The following is a 26,416-nucleotide window of genomic DNA, read 5'->3' on the forward strand; positions in this document are numbered from 1 at the left end:
CTGCCCAAACTACTTGCACCAAGGTCACCAGTCAAGTGGCCCTCTCCAACTCCTTGGCGAGTCTCAAAGTCATTCAGGCCCCAAAGGAGGTTAAGACCCATGCCTCTAAAAGCTCTCTACAAGGGAGCAAACTCATCCCTGCCAGGGCTTTGCAATCTCCTGTACCCAAGTGACCTCCAAATCACCCTGAACAGGCTTGAATTATCTGCCAAGCTCCAAATCCATCACTTCCAACTGCCACTGGTCCCTGTAGGTTTTTAAAAACTACATAGTTTTTGCCTCCTTACTTAGGCATTCACCCCTCAAGAAAAATAAACCTAAACAAAATAAGCAAAACGAAAATTCAGCCACCATGTTCTACTGCCTAGATCTTCATCTCACTTCGCACCATGTATACAGATTTCCAAGCAAGAGATCCAATCTCCAAATCACTCATGTGTCCTTTATGCAGCCCTCATGTCTTTCTCTTATCCAGCTGCCATCACATCCTATAAATCTAAGAATGTTTCAAATCAGACCTCTCATCTCCATCCATGTGAGACACAGTCCAAAGGAGCCAGACAGGCCTGGTTTATATCCTGATTCTGCTACCTATGAGCTCTGGAACACAAGCACAGTACTTGTACCTTCTATGTCCCCCTTTCTTCCTCTTTGTAAGTGGAGATAATAGCCTTCATCTCTCAGAGCTCTTGCAAGAATTATGATACAGGTGTGAGTGCCCTGGCTGGTGTTTCCCAGCGGTTAGAGTGTCAACCCGAACACCAAAGGGTCACAGGTTCGATTCCTGGCAAGGCCACAGGCCACATACTTGGGTTGCAGAATCGTCCCCAGCCTCAGTCGGGGTGCGTGTCTTCCCAGGGAAGGCAACCTATGGATGTGTGTGTCTCCCATCGACATTTCTCTCTCCCCCCCTTCCCTCTCTTCCTTCCACTCTCTCTAAAAATTAATAAAAAACTATATTTGGGTGAGGATTAATAAGCAAACAGAAAAAAAGATATGGGTGTGAGGGGTGCAACATGCCTGACACATAGCAAGTACACCACAGGCAATGGCTATTGGCTTTATCCTTGTGTCTTTTACCATAATTCAGTCCTTTGTTGGTTCTGGCTTGAAGTCCTACAAAAACCCTTCAAGCTCCCAGCCCTTAGTTCTTTCTCCTCTTCCGTCCATCTCTAACATTATCAACAGAGTCAACATCCTCAAAAACAAATCTGTTCATGTCTCCTTGATTTAAAGAATTCCTACTTCCAATCAGAAGATTCTATTCCTATGCTGTTTGATACAACAGCCACTAGTCACATGTGGCTCTTCAGTAATTCAAGTGTGGCTTGTCCAAATTGAGATGTATGATAGGGTAAAATACACATTAGGTGTGAAGACTTAGTATGAAAAGGAGTGTAAAATATCTCAATAATTTTTTAATAGTACAGAATTCTTTATTTAAAGAGGAGCAGAACAAATGCTGATCTGGTATCTTTTTAAAAAAAACAATTTTTACATTCTGCACACTGACATAGAGGTAAAAGAAAATGACTGAAACTTAAATATGAAAGAATTTTTTATAATTAAATCCACAATTTTATACATTTATCTTATTCATGTGTCACTGAAAAATCAGCAACTATTATGAAATACAACAAATTATATCAAAAAGAACCCCAAAACTTTCATAACAAATTATATCAAAAAGCACCCCCAAAATTTCATATATATCCAAGTATGAAAAGCACTATATTCTTTTAAAAATATATATTTTTATTGATTTCAGAGAGGAAGGGAGAGAGAGACAGAGATAGAAACATCAATGATGAGAGAGAATCATTGATTGGCTGCATCCTGCAAGCCCCCTACTGGGGGTAGAGCCCACAACCTGGGCATGTGCCCTGTCTGGGAATCAAACTATGATCTCCTGGTTCATAGGTCGATGCTCAACCACTAAGCCACACTGGTCAGGCAAAAATACTGCATTCTTGATGTTTTCACGTCCTTCTCTTCTGTGTGCTCATGTATCACACATTGTTTCCTCGGATAAATGCATCCCCATACTTATTCTTCAGTTGTCCATTTACATATTCTTCCCAAGACTATTTTTATGCAGCCATCCAGGCAAACCAGGCCCCTTCGATAATCCACTCAAGAATTTAGTTTTACCACCACTGGTCTTCAGTGATTTGCTTTAAGAAGTCACTGAGGGTTTGTTTCCACAGACTCATTGTAACAATCCTGATCAGAAATCTCCTGGCTGGGACCTGGAATCCCCACTCTAGGCGTCCCACAAGCCTGGCTTCTGCCAACAATGGGATAAAACCCTGATCTTGTATTTTTTAGATCAGCTTTTTAAATCAATATGTGTGGGGGGCCACTGGCAAGCACATAGGGCATTTTTAAATATGTCAGCTGAACCTAGGGTTCAGGCAAAGCCACGCCCTGGAGGCGTTCCTAGCCCAAAGACAAGGACGTCAATCAGTCTGACCTTTCCAGCCCAGGTGCTAGCTAGGGGGTGGATCTCACTATGTCGCCAGAAACTCAAGGCCTACCCAGATGTGATATAACTTCCTGTTACTTCGAGTAAACACGCGGTTCAGGTGCTGGCGCTCTGTTCATCTATCAGAGGTCAGATGCCACACCCAGGTCCAGCTTTTCCCTCTATTTCTGTCTCAGTCTCGTTTTTTATTCTTCCTTAACCCTCGTCGTGTTCTACTCAAGATTCTTGAACCCCCACGTTCTCTCTTTCGGCGCTGGTCACGGGAAGAGAGAACGTACCCCCATAAATATGCTTATATTTTTTGGTAGTTTCTAATTTTTTCTTAGTCCCTTTACTCATGCCTCCTTTCTTTCTTTCTTTTCCCATCTGAAATTCTATGGTCTCAGAAGTACTTACATCTTTTTTTTAGAAGGAGGGAGTTTTTAAAAAAATATTGTGGCAAAATACATATAACATAAAATTTGCTCACTTAACCATTTTTAAGTGGACAGTTGAGTGGCACTTAGTACTTTCACATTGTTGTGTAACCATCACCACCATCCATCTCTAGATCTCTTTTCATCTTGCAAAGCAGAAATTCTGTACCCATTAAATAAGAACTCATTCCCTCTCATCCCAGCCCTGGAAACCACCATTTTGCTTTCTGTCTATGAACTTGACTATTCTAGGTACCTCATGTAAGTGGAATCATACAGTATATGTCCTTTAGCGACTGGCTTATTTTACTTAGCATAAGTCTTCAAGGTTTAACCATGTTGTATCAATTTCCTCCCTTTGTAAGGCTGAATAATAGCCCATTATATTGTATATACCACATTTTATTTATTCATTCATTCATCAATGGCCACTTGAGCTGCTTCTATTTTTTGGCTATTGTGAATAATGCTGCTGTGAACCTAGGTGTACAAGTATCTCCTTGAGTCCTTGCTTTTAATTCTTTTGGATATATACCCAGAGGTAAAATTTTACTCAGAAGTGGAATTGCTGGATCAAATAGTAATTCTATGTTCAACTTTTTGAGAACTGCCATACTGTTTTCATAGAAACTGTACCATTTTACATTCCTACTAACTAGGACAAGGGTTCCAATTTCTCCACATCCGTGCCAACATTAGTTATTTTCTGTTTGTTGTTTTTTATAGTAGCCATCCTAATGGGTGCGAGGTGGTATCTTGCTGTGCTTTTGATTTGCATTCCCCTAATGATTAGTGATGTAGAACATCTTTTCATGTGCTTATTAGTCATTTGTACAACATCTTTGGAGAAATGTCTATTCACGTCCTTTGCCCATTTTTAAATCAAGTTGTATTTGGTTGTTGACTAGTAGGAATTCTTTATATATTCTGGATATTAACACCTTATTAGATATATGATTTGCAAATAATTTCTTCCATCCTATAGGTCAACTTTCCACTCTATTGAATATGTCCTTTGAAGCACATAAGTTTTTAATTTTGATGTAACACAATTGATCTATTTTTTTTTCTTGCTGCCTTGTCTTTGGTATTATATCCAAGAAATAATTGCCAGATCAAATGTCATGAAGCTTTCCCCTTATCTTTTCTTCTAAGAGGTTTATAGTTTTAGCTCTTACATTTAGGTCTTTATCTATTTTAAATTAACTTTTGTATATGGTGTAAGGAAAAGGGCCAACATCATTCTAGGTTGCCTATAGTTTCTGGGCACTAGTTGTTGAAAGGACTATCCTTTTCTTATTGAATCTTGTCAAATGTCATTTGACTATACGTGTAAAGGTTTATTTCTGGGCTTTCTATTCTATTTCACTGGTATATATGTCCTCATTAATAATTTCTAACATTAATATATGTTGAAACAATATTTGGGATATATTGGATTAAATAATTCTTAAAATTAATTTCATCTGTTTCTTTTTACTTTGTCAATGTGGTTCCTAAAATATTTTAAATCACACATGTGGTTTACATTATATTTCTACTGGACAGAGTTGCTCTAGATCAGTGGTTCTCAATGTTTTTTTGGCCATGCCCCACCTAAACATCTCTAAAATCCTGATGCCCACCCTGTGACATATAATTCTTATTATTCAAAAAGTGACTTCCTATTCACATGGAGGAAGCTTAAAAGGCCATTAACTTGCTCTAAACAAGCTTCCAAAGAACATGCCATCCATGAAAAAGAAAAAGAAAAGAACGAAAGGACAGCTGAAGTACTGCGGAAGAAATCACTAAGAAATTAAAATAATAATAAGAAGAAGAGATATGAAAAAATAGCAAATAAAGTTTCAAAACATACAATAGAGAACTGAAATGCATATATATTTATATATTGTATATGAGGCCCTAGAACCATAAGAAATGCAAAAAATTCACTGTCAATAACTCATTCTTGAATTACCCCCCTTAAAAATCAAATTGCCTCCCTGTGGGGCATGTGCCCCCACGTTGGGAACCACTGCTCTAGATGCTCTGAACTTGGGCCACCATGCAGTGTGAACAACAACTGACACCATGGGATTAAATGATAGTCTGTAAGCCGCCTTCCGTTTGTGTTACTACAGTGCTCAAGGAGCAGGAGAGTGGTGTGGTTGACAATTGAAACTCAGGTTTCAGTCTTCAAGACCTTTTCTGTCTAATACAGCAGCCACTAGCCACATATGCCTATTTGAGCACTTCAAATGTAGCTAGTTTAAATTGAGATGTGAGTAATATAAAGTTCAGACTAGATTTCAAAAAAACTTAGTAGAGCCCTAACTGGTTTGGCTCAGTGGATAGAGCATCAGCCTGCGGACTGAAGGGTCCCAGGTTCAATTCTGGTCAAGGACATGTACCTTGGTTGCGGGCACATCCCCAGTAGGGAGTGTGCAGGAGGCAGCTGATCAATGTTTCTCTCTCATTGATGTTTCTAACTCTCTATCCCTCTCCCTTCCTCTCTGTAAAAAATCAATAAAATATATTAAAAACAAAAACAAAAAACTTAGTAGAGCCTGGCTGGTGTGGCCAAGTGGTTAAGCATTGACCCATAAACCAGGAGATCACAGTTCGATTCCTGCCTGGTCAGGGCACATGCCTGGGTTTCAGACTCGATCCCCAGTAGGAGGCATGCAGGAGGCAGACAATTAATTTTCTCTCATCATTGATGTTTCTATCTCTCTCTCCCTCTCCTTTCCTCTCTATGAAATCAATAAAAACATATTTTATATATATATCAGCAATATGATTATTAAAACGACAATGAGATATCACCTCACACCTGTCAGAATGGCTATCATTAACAGATCAACAAATGACAAGTGCTGGTGAGGATGTATCGAAAAGGGAACTTTGTACACTGCTGATGGGAATGAAGACTGGTGCAGCCACTGTGGAAAACAGTATAGAGTTTCCTCAAAAAATTAAAAATGGAACTGCCATTTGACCCAGTGATCCCATGTCTAGGAATATATCCTACAAAACCCAAAACACCAATCAGAAAGAATATGTTCATAGCAGCTCAATTTACAATAGCTAAGATCTGGAAACAGCCCAAGTGCCCATCAGTAGATGAGTGGATAAAAAAGTTGTAGTACATTTAAACCATAGAATACTATGCCCATGTAAAAAAGAAGGATCTCTTACCCTTTGAGACAGCATGGAGGGACCTGTAGAGTATTATGGTAAGCAAAATAAGCCAGTCATAGAAAAATAAGTATCACAGGATCTCACTCATATGTGTAATCTAATGAACAAAATAAACTGATGAACAAACTAGATCCAGAGACATAGAAGCATGGAATAGACTGATGAATCTCAGAGGAAAAATGGGGGTGGGGAGTGGGTGGGAAGAGATTAACCAAGGAGCTTATATGCATATATGCATAGACCATGGACACAGACAATAGTGTGGTGAAGGTCTGGGAGGGATGGATGTGGGGTGGAGGGGGACAATGGAAAAAAAGGGGGGCATCTGTAATATGTTTAATAATAAAGATTAATTAAAAATAATAAAAGTTTTAAAATAAAATTTAGTACAAAAAGTTTTGTAAAATATCTCATTAATAATTTTACTATATGTTGAAATGTTAACTTTTGATAGTTTGAGTTAAATAAAATATATTATTAAAATTAAACTTATTTTGATTCTTTTTTTAGAGCAATTTTAGGTTCACAGCAAAATTGAGAGCAAGGTATAGAGATTTTGCATATCACCTCTGTTCCCACACATGCATAATCTCTCCTGTTGTCAACATCTCCTATGTGTGTCACATTTGTTACAACTGACGAACCTACATGAACACATCATTACCACCCAAAGTCTACAGTTTACATTATAACTCGTTCTTGATGTTGTACATTTTAAGGGTTTGGACCAATTTATAATGACATGTCAGCACCATTTTAGTATCATACAGAGTAGTTTTTAGTGCCCTAAAAATCCTCTGTGCTCCACCTATTCATCCCTTCCCACCCCTTAACCTCTGGCCACCATGATCTTTTTAATGTCTCAACAATTTTGCCTTTTCCAGAATGTCATACAGTTTGAATTACAGAGTATACATAGCCTTTTGGGATTGGCTTCTTCTTTCATTTAGCAATATGCATTTAAGGTTCCGCCATGTCTTTTCAAGGCTTGATAGCTCATTTCCTATTTATTTTTATTTTTTAAAATGTTGCTCCTAGAATTATAAAATGACATATGCAGCTCACATTATATTTCTGTTGGATACCTATTGGCTTGACACGGGCAGTTTTTCAGTCTGGCACCAGCCACTCAAGTTCATGCTTGGCTACACCTAGTTCGCTGCATGCACCCTGGCATACCAGCCTCCTTACCTTCATGTGTACTAGAGTCACGTCACAAGAGCCGCCTTTTTAAAAAATATATATTTTTATTGAACTCAGAGAGGAAGGGAGAGGGGGAGAGAGAGAGAAACAGAGAGAATCATTGATTGGCTGCCTCCTGCATGCCCCCTACTGAGGATTGAGCCCGCAACCCGGGCATGTGCCCTTGACCAGAATTGAACCTGGGACCCTTCAGTCCGCAGGCCGATGCTCCATCCACTGAGCCAAACCAGCTTGGGCACGAGAGTTTTCTTTAACTCCTTTATCCCTGAAGACTAATTCATGTTCAGACCCACATCAAATATGACATCTTCAAGGGAGCCTTTCTAAACTTCCACTGTACTTAAGTCACCCTTTACAGTACTCTGCACTCATTTTGTAATTTTTTAAAGCACGTGTTTGACTTTCCCTCTAGATTGTAGATTGTGAACTCCTTTAAGTAAAGAACCATGTTTTGTTTCAGTAGGCATTCATATATGTTGAGTGAATAATGAATGAAGGAAACACAACAAAATTCATATCCTCCAATAAGAGATAACACGTCCACTTAACAGTCAGACAGCACAGAAAACGATCCTAAATGTAACAAACTAGGCTGCAAAAGTATATCAGTCAATAGCTAGATTACAAGCTAAAATTTGTGTTTTATATTAAATCAATACCTTAATAATATTTATAAAGCATGTCACAATTAAGTGATAATAATTAGCCCCTTAATAGTTAGTAGATTCTGATTGCCTTGGAAATATGGGGATTGGCTACAGAAACTGGATGGTTAAAACAACCACATTCCATATCCATTAGCTGAAAGCCCAGATCCCACCAGAATAGAGGCACTAAAACTGAGCCTTTGATGTAGTTTCCAAAGAAAGCCACCAAGATGATTAAAGAGTTGGAAAATGAGATTTATGGGGAATAGCCACAGGAACAGAGACAATTCTGCCTAGACAAGAGAAAAGGCCGAAGGGTGACTTAATAACCATCTTCAATCATTGTTATTATACAGATGATGGTGACCATATGGTCTCCATTTCCATCAAAGAAAGAATACTGAAAATGGACTTAAGCTGCAGCATAAGAAAAGTCTAGTTTTAAAGAAAGAACTTAATGGCTAAGAACTAGTACACAGTTAAACACACCCAAGGAGTATGTAGTGGCCACTTCCAAATGCTTTTATCATGCTAAGAAGGCAGCAAATGGATAGAGTGTGGTTAGGCCTTCACAATCCTTTGTTGAGGGCATATCCTCAACTGGCTAATCTTCAAATGAATCAAGTAACATACAACCATAGGAATGGAAAAGAACTAAAGATATGAAAGTTGAAACACAGCACCCTCTGGTGTACATAACTGTCTTTCAAACAAGGAAGATTCTTGATATATATCAGTATTTCTCAAAATATAAGGTCCAAACCATGATAGAATCAAGAGAAATATATATACCAAGCTGGCCCTAGTGTTCATTTAGTTGCTTCATCCATCTTTATTAGGCATGTACTATGCATTTCCCCCTTTGGTACCAGGAAGGCTCTTACACAAGAAACCTCACTTCCGTAAACATTAAATATGGCTGCTTCCCCATCACTTTTTGAATGCTGCATTCAGTTGGCACATAAACATTTCATGCTGAGGCATGACAATGCTATCCACCAGATAAGTTCAATTTTGTCCTGCATTCAGAAGTACATTATATACAAAAGTTAGGGGACACCTGAATTGGGTGCTCTTTCGACATGTCCCCCTCTCTGTCGTAGTGTATAGAGCCCTTCCTTACCAATCTGGATCTCTTTGTCTCCTGAATGCCAGCAGCCATTCTCCTAGGCTATGTGCTTAAAAACTTTCTCCATCTACCTTTCTTTTATTTTTAAATACAAAAGACACTCCACCGGCTCAAAAAGTCTGAGAATCAATCCAGAATGTTTTGCATTCCTCTCCATATCTTTAGTCATCTTGGTTCTGGGTGGGAGCTTCATTTAAGTGACACACATACTTCACTCATGTGACTCACTACAGTTAAGCAGCTGCTGTGTCCTAGATAAACACAACACAGGCCCTGTGTCTGAGATTCACAGTCCAGTGGGGGAGACAGAGATACAGGTGAAAATAGATAAGTTGAAACTCAGAGCTCTACATACTAACAGAGGAAAAGTAAAGGGCAGTGAAAACACCAGAGAAGAACTATCTTGGCTCAGGACATCCGAGCAAGACATAAATCCTGTCGGAGCAGGTCTTAAGGCTGAGAAGATTGTCCAGGCAGAGGACACAGGAGCACACACCATTCTGTGTAAATACCTCAAGGCCTAAAAAATAAAGAATGGCCCCTGGCACATCACCATTTGGGACACTTCCTTCTGTCCCAAAAGTCTCCTTGAGGAGACATGAGAGACACACCTAAACAACCTGACTCCTACACATTATATAGAGAACACACCCAAGTGGCATCAAACAAACAAAAACAAAGCAGACCAGACCCTGGTCTGAGGGAGGTGAGAACAGGCTGGAGTGGAGAGCACTCGGAGGCCAGTAGTCTGGCTGGGAAGCTCAAGCAGGTATTCATCTAACATTGTCCTTGCCAGCTAATCAGCAGCCTTGCCCTGTGCCCATCTCCCTTGTAGCACTGCAGACAATGCATTAACTTGGGTACCATCTTCCCCTTCCACATGACGATGGGCTGAGGCTAAAGATGTATCTCTTTATCACTATGCCTCTATCACTTAACATATATGCAGCTCACACAAAATTTAATGAACAAGCTAAGTGATTAGTTCATATGCATGACTAGGATTTAAAAGAGCAGAGCCCTGGACCTGTAAATCCCTAACACCTTTCTCTATCTACTTCCCTTTGTTTTGTTCTTCCTTATAAGCTATCCATCTTCCTATGGTTCATGCTTTCCTATCTTTTCACTTTCTCTTAAATCAACTCCTACCCTCTAATTAGGGAAAGATGGCAGATATTCTTGTCCCCAGTTAAGAGTGACCTATGGCAAAATGAAACAACCAAGCCAAAGAGGCAACAAGGAATTGGCTTCTCGCGTACTCAGAAGAATGTAAGATTGCTGCCTCTCCAGGGAAAAAGAGAAACCCAACCTGATTACAGAGCAAAAATAGGTCACTGCTTGAATACAGCCCTTTCGGTCACTGGCAGCAAACGCTTTTTGCTTCTGACTCCAGTGTCACAAGAAAGTGGCAGCACAGTCTTAGAATAAGGTCTCCACAGCCAGCTGGCCACCTCAGCCTGGCCTTCCCACAGGCATTCTAGAAGCAGCATGCAGGGCCAGGCAACTGCTGGGGAGCCCAGTGAGCCTTTGTCACTGGTGACATGAAATACCAGCATTCATGTTTTGTTTTGAACCAACTGGGTGACAATTCAAGGTTGTCCTTATAAGAAGTCTCTCTCCTTTGCATTCAGCTATACTTTATTTAGGAGGAAAGAAGTGAAAAGAGCTCAGCTAGCTTGCTTATATCGATGTAGAGCCAGCAGCAGCCTCTTTTCCATGAGTTACAACTATGAATTATTATAATGTTTTTCTTGCAGCAAATTCTGTGTGTGCATGGCTGAGAGGGATGTCAAAATTGTGTTTCTATGTCAAAACTCTGATGTGTATTGCTAAAAAAAAATAGGCTGAGAATTACTGATCAAGAATCAGTGCTAGACTGCTGGTGGGAATGCAGACTGGTGCAGCCACTGTGGAGAACAGTATGGAGTTTCCTCAAAAAACTAAAAACGGAACTCCCATTTGACCCAGTGATCCCACTTCTAGGACTATATCCCAAGAAACTAGAAACACCAATCAGAAAGGATATATGCACCCCTATGTTCATAGCAGCACAATTTAAAATAGCTAAGATTTGGAAACAGCCTAAGTGCCCTTCAGCAAATGAGAGGATTAAAAACCTGTGGCGCATCTACACAATGGAATACTATGCTGCTGTAAAAAGGAAGGAGGAACTCCTACCATTTGCAACAGCATGGATGGTCCTGGAGAGCATTATGCTAAGTGAAATAAGCCAGTCAGAGAAAGATAAATATCACATGATCTCACTCATTTGTGGAATATAATGAACAACATAAACTGATGAACAAAAACAGATCCAGAGACAGAGAAGCATCGATCAGACCGTCAAACCTTAGAGGGAAGGTAGGGGAGGGTGGGGGTAAGAGCGAGAGATCAACCAAAGGGCTTGCATGCATGCATATAAGCATAACCAAGGGACACAGACACGAGGAGGGTGAGGACATGAGGGGGGGAGGAGGGAGGGACAATGGGGGGATAAAGACACATATATAATACCTTAATCAATAAAGAAAGGGGAAAAAAAGAATCAGTGGTAGAATAGAAAAGGAAACAGGCATTTGAACAATATGTTTTATTAGCAAATAGCATCCTATATAATAAAACCCTAATATTCAAATCAACCGAACGGCGGAACGACCAATCACTATGATGCACACTGACCACCAGGGGGCAGACACTCAACGCAGGAGCTGCCCCCTGATGGTCAGTGTGCTCCCACAGGGCGAGCGCCACTCAGCCAGAAGACCTGAGCCAGGCTCTCAGCTGGTGAGCACAGCGGCGGTGGTGGGAGCCTCTCCCACCTCCACGGCGGCGCTAAGGACTCCTTTGGGGATGTCCACCTGCCCGCAGGGAGTGGGCCTAAGCCAGCAGGTGGACATCCTCCGAGGGGTCCCAGACTGCAAGAGGGTGCAGTCCGGGCTGAGGAGGCTCCCCTCCCCCAGTGCACAAATGTCGAGCACTGGGCCTCTAGTATTTCATAATAGCAATGATTGACATTTATTAAACACAAGGTTCCAAAGGGCTCTGGTAAAGTAATTCTAAGAAAGAGGTTCCAGAATGGTCTATTGATATGTTCTTCTATAAAAATAGGCCTGGCTCATATAGTGTCTGGTGTACATCTTTTCTCTAGATGCAAGATCTCTGAGGTAGGGCTCAGCGCCAGACTATTCTGTTTCTGCAATCGTGATATGCACACTGTGGGTATATACATCAATTACACCTGCAGTGTTCTGCTTTACTAGCAAAAAAGGGGGGCTATGATTACAAGGTTCCCATCCAGTACCCATTTTGTTGCATGGGATTTAGTATCAAGTTTTGGTCCCTTGATACCAAAGCACTCAATACCCAGAATGTGTTTGCATGTGTGTAGAACTCATAGGTACAGGGTTTGAAAAGTTAAGCTGAATCTTAATGTAGCCATCTAAACAAAATTAATTAGAATTTATTTTATAACAGAGATTGAGAAAGGCTAAATAGAAAAGAAATGGGTGATAAATAGTTTAGAGAAAGGGAGAGAGAGAAAGAAAGTAAGAGGAGGAAAGATAAGGGGGAAGAAGGAAACACTTAATTAAGCAATGGCTTCACTACCAAAAACATTTTTGAAGAAATGTACATGATGCTTTTAACATCTGTTCATTGTAAAAACACGTAACAGAAACCTATAAATTCAGTAGTTTTACCTAAATTTGTATTTCATGAAGCAAAACCTTCAGATAAATATGAAAAATATTAATATGTAGGCAAGAAATACATAAGTAATTCATGCTTTGCCAAAATGGAGCTCTCTAACCCCTTTCCCCTCCTCCAAGGTAGAAGCTTAGTCCACAGATTAGAATCACTAAAGTACACAAAATAAAAGGAAATGTATGTCCATTTGAATTCTAAGGTACAAGTAATGAAAATCAATTCAAAATGGCTTACATAATAAAGTGGGTTTACCGGCATACATAAGCGGAAAGTCCATAGGTGGGGTCTGATTCAGTTGCTTTATAATGAAAGCAAGGGCCTGTGTGTTTTCTTTTGTTTTTCTCTGTTTCGTTAGCTGCCTCCTAGGGGTAGCTTCCCTAATCACTGCAAGATGCGACAGCAGTCCCAGGCTTTACATCCCCACCATCCAGGACGGAGAGCGGGTTGACTTTGCAAAGACCTCTTAAAACACCGAGGAGCCTTCTTCCCAAAGTCCTCAGCAAACATTCTGACGGCCTGAACTGGGTCACACAGGCCAGCCCTGAACTAACTGACTGCTAGTCAGCCCTAGGCACTGACTGCTACTGGGTTAATCATTGTGGCAACATGCAGGAGTTATCTGATTGAGTTTAGACAATCAAGACCCATCCTGGAGCTGAGGGTGGGACCAATCCTTCTCTATCAGAAGACATACACACTGTCTGTCTGCTATGGAAGAGAGGGGGGAGTAGAAGAGATGTTGGGATGGGGACAATTATAATGTCCTCCACACCTCACCTGGTACTGAATTTGACTCAGATCTCCAGTATCAAGGGAAAATAAGGAAGTGCATTTTGAGTGACACTTGATCATTTAACAAAGACTGATGTTTATTCTTACATAGAGGCAAATTTTCTTGGAGGTAAACTCAAGGAGAAATAGGTCTTGGAACTCTATGTGAGGGAAAATGGGTAAAGGTGAGGAGAACAGGCTACGTTTGGAACGATACGTTGAAACACTCAAAAAAGCCATCCTTACGTTGATCCCCCGGAAGGCAGAGGATGTGACAGTAAACCTAAGCGCAGGGCCAAGATGAAATGGTCCAGATGCTTTCCTTTCAAATAATCTAATTTACTGTAAAGAGCAGGCACTGACTTATCTTAGACTCCTTCTTATGTATCAAATTTCTAAAAATGAGCTCGTCCTCACATGATGAGTTAGTTGGGTGAGCCCTGTGAATGCTGATGTCCAATGGATCATTTGCCATCTATCCCCTGCCTCTGACCCATGACTTACTCATGTAGTATTTCTTCATTCTTTAGCTGCTGACAAAAATGGAAGGCCAATAATATTTCTGCAGGCCTTAGGACATAGCTGTCCCAAAGATGGAATTAGTTTTCTTTGATGTGCACAGACTTCCTCTCTGTTCTAAAAATAAAGCCATATGTAGGAAGTACGTTTGAAATTCTCTGGGCAAATCCAAGATGGTATTTGCACTGTTGGATATTTATATGGTTTTTATAACCCAGCTCTAGGAGTATATGAACATTGCCTTTGCCCACAGGATCAATAGTCACTAACCTCTAACAGTGTGGAAAAAGGTAATATAATGTCTGAACAAAATGTAATACTACTCCCTCTGTGCTGGTCTCCACGTACCAGGAAGTCATGGCAGTGAATGGATGCAGTGTCCCTCTAGTGCAGCGGTTCTCAACCTGTGGGTCTCGACCCCTTTGGGGGTCGAACGACCCTTTCACAGGGGTCGCCTAAGACCATCGGAAAACACACATATAATTACATATTGTTTTTGTGATTAATCACGATGCTTTAATTATGTTCAATTTGTAACAATGAAATTGGCGGTCACCACAACATGAGGAACTGTATTAAAGGTTCGCAGCATTAGGAAGGTTGAGAACCACTGCTCTAGTGCCTCAGCAGCCCCTTACAAAGCAGCTGACTTTTGATTACTTCGGGTCAGGGCAGACTGCCCAAACTTCAGGGCATGGTTCTAGGGCCCCAGTGTTCCGAGAGGGGTAGAAATATCTCCTTATAAAACAGTGGGCAGTCAGAAGTGTACGGGATTTCCTCTGCTTCCATGGGATTAGGGGAAAGTCTCAACACTCCAGTACTTCTCCAGTGAATAGGATGTGCTACTGGCCTGGTGCTCATCCTTGTAAGGTGTAATGGTGAGGTGCTATCTGGAATTAAGATTGCTGCCAAGAGTGTAATGGGAAAGAACTCTGTTTTCAGGGTTACATCGGGGACCCTGGATTCATTTTTCAGTTTCAACCCACAATTGACTGACCACTGTGTGCCAGGTTCTGTGCTAACAAATCCTCATAGCTTCAAACAATTCTAGAAAATGGATATTTTTACCTCTATCTTACCTGTGTGGAAGCAAAAGCTCAGCGAGGTTATATATCTATTGTCATAGAGCTGGAATGTTATATTTGGGTACCAGACTGAACTCTCTTGATGTTTATTCCACACTGTGCCATTGACTCTCCTAGTGCAGTGTTTGGGGCCTTGGAACATCTATATAATAAAAGCCCAGCGACCATTACAGCGGAACAACCAGAATGACCTGTCACTATGATACGCACTGACCACCTGGGTGCAGACGCTCAACGCAGGCTTTAGGAGCTGCCCCCTGATGGTCAATGCATTCCCACAGTGGGAGCGCTGCTCAGCCAGAAGCCATGCTCAGGGCTGGCGAGCGCAGTGGCGGTGGTGGGAGCCTCTCCTGCCTCTGAGGTAGCAGCTAAGGAGCAGTGAGTCAAGCGAGTCAAGCAGTAAGGAGTGAGCAGCTGGACGGTTAGGCGTGAGGGGTCCCGGATTGCGAGAGGGTGCAGACTGGGCTGAGGAACTCCCCCTGCCCACGAATTTTGTGCATCAGGCCTCTAGTTATTATATAAATGGATGGGAATGGTCATCCTCATTATAGCTAAGCTCTTACTCTGCTCTCAAAAGAGATAGAATAAATTAGGTTAAAGGGGGCTATTGGAAGGCAGAGGGTGGTAAGTGTTGCAATGAATGAACACAAGAGGTTTGGAAACCCTAGGGTGAGGATCAGCTCTACTGGACTAGGGACAAGGAAAGACTTCAGACAGGTGAAACCATCCTCTGGGGAGGAAGAGCTTTTGAGGGCAACAAGAGCCCCCAACACAGACATGGAAGCAGGCAAGCACATAAAGGGACGTATGGGAAATCTCTTAGATCAGGTTTTCTCATCCTTGGTATTGACATTTTAGACCAGATAAATCTTTGTTCAGGGGAGGGAGGGGCTGTGCATTATAGGAAATTTAGCAATGTACCTCACCTTTATCCACTAGGTGCCACTAGCACATCTCACCCATCCCCTTGTTGTGACAATTAAAAAAGACTCCAGACATTTGCCTTAGACCAGTGGTTCTCAACCCTCCTAATGCTGCGACCCTTTAATACAGTTCCTCATGTTGTGGTGACCCCCCAACCATAAAATTATTTTCGTTGCTACTTCATAACTATAATTTTGCTACTGTTATGAATTGTAATGTAAATATCTGATATGCAGGATGTATTTTCATTGTTACAAATTGAACATTAAAGCATAGTGATTAATCACAAAAACAATATGTAATTATATATGTGTTTTCCGATGGTCTTAGGCGACCCCTGTGAAAGGGTCGTTCGACCCCCAAAGGGGTCGCGACCCACAGGTTGAGAACCGCTGCCTTAGAGGAAGATGTGTGTGTCAGCATCTGGGGCCTGGCTGGATGTGGGGCCTGGGAAGACTAGTGTAAGAAGGAGAGTCCGTGAACCCCAGACAGGAGAGGGAACAACGTGTGCCCCGGGTGCCCTTTCATCAGCTCCCTCAGCTATGGACTCAGATGACATTAGGACAAATGGAGCCAAAGGTGATCCCACAATGGGGTCCACTGGAAGAATGCCCAGCAGGATCCTGGCTGGGAGTAAAATTTCCACAGGAGGAGAGAAATGACTCTAGGCCTAGGCCATTTGGAAAGGGCAAACTCTTATTCTCTTTTCTCCTTTCAGTAAATTGAAGCAAGAGAGAAAGACACGGGGAATGCTACAGGAGCCCGAAACTTCCAAACCTATTTGGGAGGGATTGAGGGGACCTAGATTAGGAAAAGTGCTGAGTGGACATGTGTCTAGGACTACAGTGTCACCCTTTCCTCCCACTCCTGCACCTCTCATCCTCAGCCTGCTTGCTGTTGCCAGGAAAAGTGGACAGGAATTGGGATACTTACTCCTGGGAGGCTGGAAGGAAAAAGGAGAAAGGGGTGAAAGTGAGAGAATTTTGAGGTTCAAGAGAAGTTCTGACAAGAGTTTACAAAGGGGGCCTTGTTGCTCAGTAAAGAGAATAAAAAGTACAACTGGGCCTGGGGGTTTGAGGACAGTAAAGAGGCAGAGAAATGCATATTCTGGGTAGGGTGCACCACATGACCATTCATTCTGTTTTAGAGCTTCTTATCTACAAATGGTGTGGATATTATCATCTTTTTATAGTAGAGGAATATAAGGTATAGGGAGGCAAGTAATTTGTTTGTTGACAGACAAGGGACCTCCCAGTATGACCACAGGCCCCAGGCATGGTTGGCAGTTCCTCCCTGCTGTGCCTCCTCTGGGCTCCAGAGTGCACAGTTTCCTGCTCCAGGTGAGCCGTAGTTGCTTGCTTGTCTGTCTGCTTCACTAGAACAGACGGTCAGGGCTGTGTTTTGGGTTCTGGGTCTCCAGCATTTCCTTATGTGCCAGGTCCAGCCCCCAAAGCCACAGAGGAAGCAAGTAAGAGTTAATACCGAGGAGAACAAAGGCCCGGCCAAGGCCCAGCTGTGTGGATTTACAGCAGAACTAATGAGCACACCCAGTTACATAAGTGCTTCTCCCACTCCGCTCAGCAGCCACTGGAGCAAAGCAGGGCTCTTTCTTCCCTGTGCTATATATAATCTCCGTTTTGGCAGGAAGCATGCTACAGTTCCACAGCTCTGTTATAATAGATAGTAATTTTTTCTTCAAAGCCTAACAATTGTTTGTTGTTGTTGTTTTTACTATTGATGCCACAAAGTAATACTTCATTCAGACTTAGCTTAAGATTTAGATACTTTCCCCACATTTTCAGCATTTTTCTATCTCAAAAAACACTTTTTTTTCCTAGTTCCACTTTCAGAAGCAAAGGAAGGGTGAAATGAGATGCTGAAGAGAAGCTTGCCACATTCCATAATTACAGACTTTGATGCTGGAACCTCAAGGCTCCAATCCTAAATGGGATAGTATTTCCCTTTGGTAACTAAATAGGGACTGATCCATTGACCAGAAATATATTTTTGATACAGAGTAGGTCAGGTTTGTTTTTGGTTCTTTCCCATCTGTCTCCTAGGCCCTAATCCTGGAATTCATGACCCCATGAGCATAGAATGAATATTTCATAGGAAGAATCACTCCTTTGTCCTAGGACTTGTTTGAAGGTGGTTTTTGCTTTAATACATGTCTTTTGGAGCCCTGGCCAGGTAGCTCAGTTGATCAGAGCATCGTCCTGATATGCCAAGTACTAGAATCAACCAATGAATACATAAATAAGTGGAACAACAAATCGATGTCTATCTGTCTGTCTGTCGCTCTCTCTCTCCCTATCTTCCTCCTTCCTTCTAAAATCAATAAAAAGCATATCCTCAGGTGAGGGGGGGAGGGGGAAATAGTTTAAAAGCACACATTAACTAAAAATTACCATATTAACTAAAAGCTTTTTAATTCCTGAAAGTCATAGTTTGTTATTCTATAAACTGTTATATATACACACTTACTTGAACATTAAAAAATTATACATATTTAAGTATATGCAGTCATTTATACTTTTTGCTAATTTGGTTGGGCCCTCCTCCACACCAATTTTCTGAAATGGGGAACTACTAATCATGTATTTGACATTTTCATGGGATGTCAGGTTAAGAAGAAAAAGAAAAATAGGCTTTAAAAATATGAATTGTATCAGCATTAATAGTAAAATCTAAGTATTAGATTAGTATTAGCAGTATTTGTAGGCATAGCTCTTAGAGAGTATTAAGACATTTTGAGACTTGCTAACACTAGTCGGCTCAGATGTAGCAAGTGCTGTTCAAAGTGGCTTGTCACAATGGTTGGAGTCAGATAAACCTGAGTTCCATCCCTGACCTGGCAACTTCCCAGTGCAGGTCACTGGGTCTTGGATGAAGTATTTAACCTTCCACAGCTCAGAATTCTCGATTTCAAACTGGGAATGGTATCAGTGTATACAGTGTAAGGTTCACTGTGAAAAGAAAATAAGATAGTATATGTGAAAGCATCCTTGTGGGGTCATGTTGAGAGTTAAGCAGAAGTCTTGGGCTTCCTGCCTCCTTCCTGGCCCCCTGCAATCCTCATTCACCTTTGTGGACCCTGTGCAAGGATCTGAACACTGTCCTCCTCTCGCATGCAACTGTGGCTGTGACTTCAGTGACTTCTACTGCCTGTAAACACACACACACTTTTCCTCATACAGTCCCCTGCATCACAACCACATGTCTTTTCAAAACACACAGATCATTGTCTTAGTGATTCCTTGAAGGATAAACTCTGCCCACTTTAGCCTGCTGTCAGGTCCTCAGTCCGGTGCTTTCTGAGCTCCTGGCTCTTTACAAACCCTCGTCTTCCTACCCTACCTCGCCCAGGCCATGCCCCTGTTTCAAGTCCTAACACAGCCCCCAGAGCCCACAGCATAAACTTCAAACTGCTTTTAGTGGCATTTGAGACACATGGTATCCGGTCCCTGTCCCTCTCGTTTCACTGTCCACCACCCCTTTCCTTCCATACTTTATACCCAAGCAATTATACTTACAGGCTTGGAACTCCCATGCTGTCTCCTCACTCGTCCGTCAACTTACATATGCTCCTCTCTTTGCCCAGAATATCTTCTCCTCTCATCTAGTTGGCAAACTCCTAGACAGTCTTTACACTTCACTCTAATGACTCCACTTCTGTGACTGTCTGTAAAGTACCAACTCTGTGTCTTATACATTCTAGTTATCACACTTGCCATACTGTAATTATGTTTCATGTTTTCTTATAATTCACTAGACCACCATAAGTGTCTTTTTGGGGGGATGGACCCAGGGCTCAGTCTTACACAGAGCAGTCACTCAGGAAATGGTTGTACTGTTGAACAGAAGAAGCTTCCAGCCTAGAGGGAATGTGGGAATGTGGGAATGCGTGCTACAACAGCAGTCTGCGACTGTGAGATGGCAGAGGGAGAATTCTACCACATCCCCAATTAAAATGTTAAAATGTTGGGGACTGCTAGAACTCAGAAAAAGAAACCCTTTAGGTGGTTACAACTCTAATAAGTCAATTACATTTACCTAAAGTCCATGGAACTCAAAAACTGTATTTTTCTTCCCCAAGTGTCTTTTTTTATAAAGTTTCCTGTTCTGTGGAATGATCGTGGGCAATCACTTTTGCAGTTTTTGGTGATGCCAGTTTATGGCTATGTTTTTCTGTTCACTGAACTGGCTCATTTCTTCAGGAGAACAAACTGTTCTGCGCTGAAGCAGGAATTGGCTGGGTTCTAACAAAAAGATTCCCCCCACCCCCCTCCCCGACAGTGTTTTTGCAAAAGACCCAAGTCAATTTATAGCCAAGTAACAAAAGGTCAGAAAGGTTAGTCAAGCAATGGGCGTAATTCCTGTGTGTCACAGCCAATAAAGGAAATGGGTGGGAATAAATAGTATGCAATATTAACCTGAAATTATTTGTGCAAAGCTATTATTGTAAACTATACAAAGGGACCCATGGCTTCCAATATAAAGAATTTCCCACTCTGAATTTTTTAAGGCACATTTACTGTGGAAGAACTGAGATGACCTCAAATTTCTCATCTGTAAGTGGAAAATGTAAAAAAAAAAAACTTTTCACACTAATTTATGAAAAATCTTGGTCATTGTTTTATAGCCCTGAAATAGAAATGGTCACATAAAAAATTAAATATTTCATAGTTAAATCACAGTTAAATACAATTTACATGGTGGAATTTAAAATAAAATATTTGCCAAAGAAAACTGACCAAAGGGATACACTAAGAAAAGACTCTATAAATATGTTTTAATCACACTGAAAGTGTGACAACTACTGCATTATTCAACGAGCATAAGAACAACAAGAAATGCCTGCCTTTGAAGCAGATATAAAGAACTGACATCACCAGCCAAGCAAGCAGATGAATAACAGCCTGTACTGGGCAGCCAACCAGGCCTGTGGAGTAAGGAAGCCTTTCAGAATCCAAGGCTATTGGAAGCAACCCCTACTCCCACCCAACCCTAGTCGTGATGTCTACAGTACTCACCATTTAAAACAACCTAATCATCCAAAAGATGAATGGTTAAAGAGAACACTGTCATGGTTCAGACAAGATGATGTAACTTATTTCTCTCCTAGCCTCCTTCCTAAGTACAACTATAAATTCTGGAAATAACACAAGAGGCAACCAAAGGAGAAGGTAGCAAAGGGAAGGCGAACAGATTAGAGATCCCAGGAGTCGAGGAACAACATAGCAGCAGGGCATCTTATGACACTACCACCTCCCACCCCCACTCCATCCAACTAAAAAATGTAACCCAGGCCCAGTGTTTCCCAAGCCCCAACCTAGCAACAAAGGTAACCCAGGTAGGCATATCTTTCCCCATGACAGAATGGGAGTTCTGCTGACTATATCAGGCCAGCTGGAAGCACCAACAAGGAGGATAGATCAGGAGCCCACTGATAATAAAATAGGCTGAAAGCACTCTCCCTCCCTGCAGGCTTCTAAGAAGTACTCCTCATCCCAGCAGGATGTAGACCCCCTTCTCTCACCTAGAGGCACTAGGCAGCACTGTCTGGGGAAACTCCTCCCCCCATTAGATAGCATCAGCAGGGATCAGTGGGAGCCCCAGCTGCAACAGATAGCCAAGCAGACCAAAATAGTAAAGGCTCTGAAAAGTAAATTGGCATTGGAATCACAGCCTACAAAAGTAGATACAACCTGTGTGCTAAACTTAATTGGGGTGACTTCCTGCTGAAATAAAAAATTTAAATACGACCCAGAGTCTCCTAACATAATGGACAAATGTCCAGAATAGAACTGAAAATCATCCAACATACCAAGAACTAGGAAAACCATCACTTGAATGAGAAAATATAATAAACTGATAACAACATCAGGATAAATCTGATATTGGAATTAGCTTACAAAAGATATTAGAGTAACCATCTTAAAAATGTTGCAACAAGTAACTACAAATTCTCTTGAATCAAATGACAAAATAGAAAATCCTATCAAAGAAACAGAAGTTATGAAAAAGAACCAAGTGAAAATTATAGAACTGAATGATACAATAAGAGAAATAAAAACTTGCTAAATGGCCCAGCCAGAATGGCTCAGTGGTTGAGCATAAATCCATGAACCAGGAAGTCAGGGTTCGATTCCCAGGTTGCAGGCTCCATGACCGATGTTTCTATCTCTCTCTCTCTCCCTTCTTGTCTCTAAAATCAATAAAAATATATATATATTTTTAAAAACCAACTTGCTAGATGGAGTGGAGATGACCGAGGACAGAAAGTGAACTTGAAGATAGATCAATAACACTTATCCAATATGAACAAAAGAGAGTAGACTGAAAATAAATTAACAGAGCCTCAGGCACTTGTGAGACAACAACACATCATTAGAGTCCCAGAAGGAAAGTAGAAAGAGAGGGGATGAAAGAGTACAGACAGTCTTTGGGTTACGTAGGACTCAAAGTACATCGTTTTGTGGTTAGATCACCATCTCCCATCCTATCTAATAAAGAGGGAATATGCAAATTGACTGTCACACCATCACAAAGATGGCGGCACCCACAGCGGAGGTGGTTTCCATAACACAAGATGGCTGCAACCACAGCGGAGGCCAAGTTCCCGTAACGAGCCTTAACGAGCAATCAGCAGGGACCAGACACTGCATGGCACTGGGCCAGGGCAGGGGACCTGAGGCTGTGCGCCCCGCCCAGTGGGGCTTGACAGGGGACCTCAGGCCACACCCCCCACCCCAGCACTGGGCCGGGGGACCTGAGGCCGCACCCCCTGCCCAGTGGGGTTTCACAGGGAACCTCAGGCCGTGCCCCCCACCCCAGCGCTGGAGGACCTGAGGCTGCGCCCCCCACCCAGCCCTGGGCCAGGGGACTTGAGGCTGTGCCCCCCACCCAGTGGGGCTTGACGGGGATCTCAGGCCGCATCCCCTGCCCGGCAGGGCTTGATGGGGGACCTCAGGTGTGCCCCCCACTCCAGTCCGGGCTGGGGGACCTCAGGCCGCACCCCATGCTCTGGCCCGGGGAACCTCAGGCCGCGCCCTCCATCCAGTGGGGCTTGACGGGGAACACTGGGCCGGGGCTCCTGAGGGTGCGCTGGGGGACCTGAGGCTGCACCCCTGCCTGGCGTGCACCAGGGGACCGGAGGCTGCACCCCCCATCCGGTGGGGCTTGACAAGGGTGGGGCTGGCCGATTCTTGATCTCGCCCAGTGGGGGTGGGGCCAGCTGGGTCTGTGTCTCACGTGATTTTGAGGCGCCATGGGTGGGCAGGGACTTGCTCTGGGTCCTACAGCATGCCCCAGACTCTGACAGGAGGAAGATTTTCATATACATTTTACTAATTTTCTTTCATCTCTGACACTTCTATTATAGAGAAAGGGCAAATAGCAATATTAAAATAGTTCCTCTAATTAATCCCCTTTTAATATGCACGAATTTCGTGCACTGGGCCACTAGTTTATTTACACACAAAAAAGTTCCGTCATTTCGATGTATGTACATATGTGCTTTATGTTTTTCATTATTTATTTACCACAAGTAAAGGTCAGGAATTGTTATCTTTCTTTTAAATTTTTTTACTGTTTCACTTCATTACTGCTGTGTATGTGCTCCATGTGAGTGACATAGGTGCTTATGTAGGTAGTTCCGACTTACGGCGAAAATCGCGTTATGTCACGCCATAGGAACGGATCTCCAACATAACCCAAGGACCTACTCTATTTAAAAAGATAATGGGGGAGAATTTCCCAAACCCGGTCAGGACACACACACACACACACACACACATATTCCAGTGAACCTTTTCTTTTTAATACCACTTGGAGTCAGACACCATGGGCTTAATTAAATCTCAGCCCCACCATGCACTTCAGGCAAGTTACTTAATTTTGCATATTGATTGGTCAGCATCTGTTATTTGCAGATGGGATGAGCAAAATTAAATAACACTTTTTGGAAGAATTATTCAGTAAGGTAGAAATAAAAATTGTATGGCCTATATTTAAGAAAAGCCAGCTGAACACTGCCACGGGGAAGGTGAGGTCTCTCAGTGGACACCTATAACTCCAGATGCCACATCTGGACCAAGGTGAAAATTGTTCATTGTTGAACTCCTTAAAAACTCCCAATCTCATCTGAGTCAGACACTAGAATTTTTTACGTTCTGCCTCAAAAAACACCTCATCTGCCACTTCTCCATCACCGTTGCTACCACCTTGTTCAAGTTCCCATTGTCTCTCACCTGGATGACTGCCACAGCTGCTTTAAAGCCTCTGTGGTGCAGCCCACAGGATACAAACTCAAACTTGTTGGCCAGGCACTCAAGGCACTTGACCAACTGGCCCCAATATCCCTTTGTCCAGTCTCATCTCCAACCGCTTGGTACCTTTAGTTTGATGAACTAGGGCCGTGGTCGGCAAACTACGGCTCGCGAGCCACATGCGGCTCTTTGGCCCGTTGAGTGTGGCTCTTCCTAAGCCTTAGGAGTACCCTAATTAAGTTAATAACAATGTACCTACCTATATAGTTTAAGTTTAAAAAATCTGGCTCTCAAAAGAAATTTCAATCGTTGTACTGTTGATATTTGGCTCTGTTGACTAATGAGTTTGCCGACTACTGAACTAGGGCAATGAACTTGGGTATCTTCAGGCTTATCCATTATCTCACAAAGCCTTACTGGTACAGTAACACTCAGCTCCCAGAATGCCTTCGCTTACTCAACAAACATCACTCCCTCCTCCCTCCCTGCCTCTGTGTCTCCAGGACACCTAACAGTCACATAGATTTTGCCATTGTTGATCTGCATGCAGGCCACCTCTTCACCAGAAAGGGGACCTTGAAGGCAGGGACAGACTGTCTTTATCTTTGTATCTCCTGCACCTAGCTCAGTATCAGTTCAGCTTGGCGTGAGGCCTTGGTGATTGTTAAATGAATCATAAGTAGCAAAATACTTATGACTAACAGGCTGATACTAACAAGAATTGATACACTTCATAGAACACATGTAAAACATGAAAGGAAAAAATAATGGGGGTAGATAAGGAATAGGAAGAGTGGATGCCAAAAAAGAGAGTAACTGAGTTTCCATATATGCAAGGAAAGGGAAGTTCCTGGTTTTGCTTTAATAATAGTAAATAAATGTAGAAACAAATGTTATTTTTAGCACTAAGAGAATTCAAAAGTTTGTTCACATTTAAAATTTGTTTTAAAGTGAAAAGGAAAAAACATTCCATATAACAGAAAAGAGACAGGAAATATCAAAATTAAGAAATGAATTTTATACAGAAAACATAACAATTGCACTATCAACCATAAGTTAAAGATGATAAATTCACACATAAGTAAATTATAGAATCTTCAAGATTGGTTGAACAGGAGGACAAGCTTTAAGTATTGACAAAAACATTAAAAAAAATAAACACACAACTAAATAATCTTGAGAAACAAACAACCAAAAAAACTTGGAGGAACTTTTTTAAAAAGAAAGGAATTAGATACTTGAAAGGAAAAACCAAAACTTTGGAAGGACCACAAGACACTGGCAGGAGTTGCTGCCTATGGAGGCAGACATGACCTATGGACACGACAGAATGATGCCAGCAAGAGTGATGTCTCTGTCCAAGTGCTATGAGACAGGAGGCATGCATGAGTATTTAATAGAGGCCGAGGGGATACAGAATTACCTGCACATCTGCATGAGCTTATATGTGAGATAAATTCCTAGAAAAAATGCAATTGCTGAATTAAATGGTATGTACCTTGAAAAGTGAAAGATTAATCTACAAATATCTTAAAGGTGAAACAGAAAAAGCATGATGTGTAGCATAAACAAAATATCATACTTGATAGAAGTGGAATGAGAAAAATGAGGTAAGGTGGAGCTAGGCAAGATACTAGGAATAGACACTGATATAACAGAAAACTGGCTTTGTCCTTCCCATTAACTTTGCCCCCACAGCAGAAACCTGAAGGAGGAGGACAGGAACCATGTGGCTATTTGGGAGGAGATTTGGGGCAGGACTCAGTATGATAATGAGCCTTAGAAAATGTGTGTACAAATTTACTTGCAAATAAACTTGTCTTCTGTTATTTTTAGTTTAGAGGACTAATATACAAAGCCATGAAATACTTTTTAATTCAAGCTGCCAACTCAGTTAAAGAATGAGCAAGCTGGAATACATCATATATTCAACAGCAGCCCTACTGTAATCCACCATAAGGCAGAAAGTTCCAGAAGCTAGAATATCCCATGGGCTGGGTGGCCCCAGGCTTGTGGAGGAGTTGCCATGTCTAAGTCAGGATGCTGTGCACAAGCTTCCAGCACTATTACCACCAATGA

The 26,416-nt window shown here is 41.9% G+C and overlaps 1 protein-coding gene and 1 pseudogene across 3 annotated transcripts in view; both read right to left on the bottom strand.

The window, feature by feature from the left end:
* The window catches only part of ZHX3 (zinc fingers and homeoboxes 3), a 123,093-nt gene that overhangs the window by 31,703 nt on the left and 64,974 nt on the right, over positions 1 to 26,416 (bottom strand). The gene's annotated exons all lie outside the window — the stretch shown is intronic.
* On the bottom strand, positions 1,980 to 3,589 carry LOC102430799 (annotated as a pseudogene).

Source organism: Myotis lucifugus, unplaced genomic scaffold, assembly GCF_000147115.1.
Source record: "Myotis lucifugus unplaced genomic scaffold, Myoluc2.0 scaffold_16, whole genome shotgun sequence".
NCBI classification, from domain to species: Eukaryota; Metazoa; Chordata; class Mammalia; order Chiroptera; family Vespertilionidae; genus Myotis; species Myotis lucifugus.